The 5,015-nt window shown below is 41.6% G+C and overlaps 1 non-coding gene across 1 annotated transcript; it reads left to right on the top strand.

The window, feature by feature from the left end:
• Nucleotides 1–1,596: 1,596 nt before the first annotated feature.
• On the top strand, nt 1,597–1,670 carry Trnas-cga. The gene has a single exon. It is a non-coding gene; the product is annotated as a tRNA-Ser (tRNA).
• Nucleotides 1,671–5,015: the final 3,345 nt, after the last annotated feature.

Raw genomic sequence — 5,015 nt, 5'->3', positions numbered from 1 at the left:
ACAACAGAAACGATCGCAAGGAATATAACTTTTCTTTTATGGCCCAAAAATTCAGCAGAGCGTGAAGGTGACAACGGATTTTTGTTGTACATTCACTTTTAATATGTCCTTTTACACGAAACCGTGGAAATGTAAATAAAAAAGTTGTGTTACCATCTAAAAATTCAAGCGAACGTGTCGTACAATTAATACGTACATTTACATAGATGCGTTCAAATCTAAAATTAAACTATGGCTCTACAATCTAAAAACTTGCATATGTAGGAGATAAAAAAACACATTCGGTATCAATTCGTGAATCGAAAGGAAAGCGTAAGAAATGAAAGTGAAATAGAGATTTCAGTGACTAATTAGTAACTAAATATAGACGAACAAACTCAGAACTGGATTTGTTATTACATAATTTACAGACTAGTGTGGTAATCAAATTTGTTTTACAGTCTAATAGTCAACGTGTAAAGCATTATGGTCGGTGTAGCTAGATGCTGCATAATAAGTGTACACAATACCTTTAATCAATGTAAGGTGCTGAACAGTTTTGTACTGCAGCTACTGCTCTCACCATAGCTCTTTCTAAAGGTATTAGCAAAGCTTTTACGTATTTATTGACAGGACAGAACTACGTTATTTATTAACACTCTTCCATCTGAGCGTACTCTCCGAAAACGTATATTTCTGCTATACGTATATGATTCAGCAGACGCCAAGAATAAGCATCAGTTGTAATATACTAAAGTATCATTGTGACGTGACTGTACAGCGCCGAGCTGCCTGTGTCATTCGGGTATTGTTTTCTATTTTCGGGCGCCTTCGGTGATGTCTGCACGTAAACGATGTTTAGTACCGCGTTCCGCCATCGGCAATTGTAAGATAAACAGGTAATACGTAACTTCCTGGCAGATTAAAACTGTGTGCCCGACCGAGACTCGAACTCGGGACCTTTGCCTTTCGCGGGCAAGTGCTCTACCAACTGAGCTACCGAAGTACGACTCACGCCCGGTACTCACAGCTTTACTTCTGCCAGTACCTCGTCTCCTACCTTCCAAACTTTACAGAAGCTCTCCTGCGAAACTAGCAGAACTAGCACTCCTGAAAGAAAGGATATTGCGGAGACATGGCTTAGCCACAGCCTGGGGGATGTTTCCAGAATGAGATTTTCACTCTGCAGCGGAGTGTGCGCTGATATGAAACTTCCTGGCAGATTAAAACTGTGTGCCCGACCGAGACTCGAACTCGGGACCTTTGCCTTTCGCGGGCAAGTGCTCTACCAACTGAGCTACCGAAGCACGACTCACGCTCGGTACTCACAGCTTTACTTCTGCCAGTACCTCGTCTCCTACCTTCCAAACTTTACAGAAGCTCTCCTGCAAAACTAGCAGAACTAGCACTCCTGAAAGAAAGGATATTGCGGAGACATGGCTTAGCCACAGCCTGGGGGATGTTTCCAGAATGAGATTTTCACTCTGCAGCGGAGTGTGCGCTGATATGAAACTTCCTGGCAGATTAAAACTGTGTGCCCGACCGAGACTCGAACTCGGGACCTTTGCCTTTCGCGGGCAAGTGCTCTACCAACTGAGCTACCGAAGCACGACTCACGCCCGGTAGCTCAGTTGGTAGAGCACTTGCCCGCGAAAGGCAAAGGTCCCGAGTTCGAGTCTCGGTCGGGCACACAGTTTTAATCTGCCAGGAAGTTTCATATCAGCGCACACACCGCTGCAGAGTGAAAATCTCATTCTGGAAACATCCCCCAGGCTGTGGCTAAGCCATGTCTCCGCAATATCCTTTCTTTCAGGAGTGCTAGTTCTGCTAGTTTCGCAGGAGAGCTTCTGTAAAGTTTGGAAGGTAGGAGACGAGGTACTGGCAGAAGTAAAGCTGTGAGTACCGGCCGTGAGTCGTGCTTCGGTAGCTCAGTTGGTAGAGCACTTGCCCGCGAAAGGCAAAGGTCCCGAGTTCGAGTCTCGGTCGGGCACACAGTTTTAATCTGCCAGGAAGTTTCATATCAGCGCACACTCTGCTGCAGAGTGAAAATCTCATTCAGGTAATACGTAGTTTGTAAATCCAATGAATGTGCTCTAAGTTATAATGAAAATCACATTATAATCTTAAGTATTTAAAACTAATATGAGTAAGTAAACAAACTCACCAGTCAGCAAAGTTTGCATCTGGCTTTGACGGCAGAAAACTCGTTGATCACATCTTAATAGTTCAGACGGTTATCAGTTAAGAGGTCGGCCTCGATGTGAGGAATGGACAAGGCGTTCACACTCTCATCCAATAATGTACAACGTAGGTACGATTTCAGTCTCAAAAGCCGAAAACAAGTGTTCTGCTGAACTTATAAGTGTCATACATAAGAAATATTCTAAGAGCGATGTCAACATTCGGAAACACGGACTGTAATCACTCTTTTCTTAAAAATTCACTCATTTCGACTGGTACATCCCTAATTTAAGAAAATTTCAAACGCTCCGCGGAATGTGCACATTCACTAGAGAAAGAAGACTCTAAATCTGTGTCACATGACGGTTGGAGTTTTGCTGCACGTTCAGCAATATCGTCAGGTGAGTTGTTCTTAAGGGTACCGAAATCTGTGAAGGAGTCCAACACTTTTTTATAGCTTTACTTCCTCTTCACTAATTCGACGTTCAAGTTGCCGAGTACTGTGAGAAATGTTTCGACTCTAAGTTTTTCCCTTGCAGTCAGGAAAACTTCTTCAGAGAATGCTTCTTCGTCATCATGAAGTTCGCGTTTTCGCGATATTTTGTAGGTGCATTCGAAGTCTATATCAGTAACAATCTCCATGGATTTATTTTCATAACTGCCGAACATGCCACGAATAGATGCAATAAATCCTAAAAGTGATTCACATAAATCATGCACTATTTTAGTATCAGTATTTACACTTTGGAATTTGTCGTCATGAATACTGTTTCTAGTCTGCTGAGTTGATTCAATAAATCTCAAGCCTCATTTCGCAAAAGTGGTTTTTCAAACGTATTATTGGCAATATGTGTGAGGGCATTGATAACGCCCTTCCAGTTTTTATATAGACTTCCCCCCTTCTGACCAACGTGTTTTAGATAAACTTTTTACGGTTTTGTTTCCAGGTTTAGTGAAAGAAAAAAAAAAAATCCCAGCGCTTTGTAGAAGCAGAGAAAAAATGATAAAGGTTTTGCGCTACACTGAAAAATGAACATGCTTCCCGACAACAGCCTGCAGCACCAGTTCCGACTAAAGGCAAAGAATGTGCTGCACAAGACACATAATGCGCTTTCGGATTTAGTTCGTACCAGCACACCAACGTAGGTTCCTGACATATTGTTTGCGTTGTCATATGGTTGGCCTCTATAGTTAGTAATATCTATGGAATTTGTAGACAGTCTTTTAGTACGGCCTCAGCTAAGTTCTCGGACTTGTGTCCCGGGTGTGGTAAAATCAGTAGGAAACATTCAACAGGTTCACCATTCTCGTTCATATTTCTTACCGAACTATCACTTTAATGAGTCACAGTTGCAAAATACTAACGCGAATTCTTTACAGACCAATGGAAAAACTGGTAGAAGCCAACCTCAGCGAAGAACAGTTAGGATTCCGCAGAAATATTGGAACACGTGAGGCAATACTGACCCTACGACTTATCTTAGAAAATAGATTAAGGAAAGGCAAACCTACATTTGTAGACTTAGAGAAAGCTTTTGACAATGTTGACTGGAATACTCTCTTTCAAATTCTAAAGGTGGCAGGTGTAAAATACAGGGAACGAAAGGCTATTTACAATTTGTACAGAAATCAGATGGCAGTTGTAAGAGTCGAGGGGCCTGAAAGGGAAGGAGCGGTTGGGAAGGGAGTTAGTCAGGGTTATAGCCTCTCCCCGATGTTATTCAATCTGTATATTGACCAAGCAGTAAAGGAAACAAAAGAAAAATTCGGAGTATGTATTAAAGTCCATGGAGAAGAAATAAAAACGTTGAGGCTCGCCGTTGACATTGTAATTCTATCAGAGACAGCAAAGGACTTGGAAGAGCAGTTGAACGGAATGGACAGTGTCTTGAAAGGAGGATATAAGATGAACATCAACAAAAGCAAAACGAGAATAATGGGATGTAGTCGAATTAAGTCGAGTGATGCTGAGGGAATTAGACTAGGAAATGAGACACTTCAAGTAGTAAAGGAGTTTTGCTATTTGGGGAGCAAAATAACTGATGATGGTCGAAGTAGGGAGGATATAAAATGTAGACTGGCAATGGCAAGGAAAGCGTTTCTGAAGAAGAGAAATTTGTTAACATCGAGTATTGATTTAAGTGTCAGGAAGTCGTTTCTGAAAGTATTTGTTTGGAGTGTAGCCATGTATGGAGGTGAAACATGGACGATAAATAGTTTCGACAATAAGAGAATAGAAGCTTTCGAAATGTGGTGCCACAGAAGACTGCTGAAGATTAGATGGGTAGATCACATAACTAATGAGGAGGTATTGAATAGAATTGGGGAGAAGAGGAGTTTGTGGCACAACTTGTCAAGAAGAAGGGACCGGTTGGTAGGACATGTTCTGAGGCATCAAGGGATCACAAATTTAGCATTGGAGGGCAGCGTGGAGGGTAAAAATCGTAGAGGGAGACCAAGAATACGCTAAGCAGATTCAGAAGGATGTAGGTTGCAGTAAGTACTGGGAGATGAAGACGCTTATACAGGATAGAGTAGCATGGAGAGTTGAATCAAACCAGTCTCAGGACTGAAGCCAACAACAACATTTTTTAATATGAAAGATAATTGACCAATATATGAAATATCCGCAGTAGATTCCGCTATTACAGAGGAGTATTTGGCCTGCTTTAATTCACGTGTGATAATTCTTTGTATTGTTTCAGAAACAAGCTCTATCATTTCATCACATATAGTTGAAGAAATGTAACTTGTATGTCCCTGCCCTGGAATTCCGTATCGTTCAATGTGCTCTTCCAGAAAAAGATCAAACTCAGCTATAAGTTCGAGAGACATCATACATTGACCATTATGTA

Source organism: Schistocerca piceifrons, chromosome 5, assembly GCF_021461385.2.
Source record: "Schistocerca piceifrons isolate TAMUIC-IGC-003096 chromosome 5, iqSchPice1.1, whole genome shotgun sequence".
Lineage (NCBI taxonomy): Eukaryota > Metazoa > Arthropoda > Insecta > Orthoptera > Acrididae > Schistocerca > Schistocerca piceifrons.
This window is presented reverse-complemented; position numbering and strand designations above follow the sequence as displayed.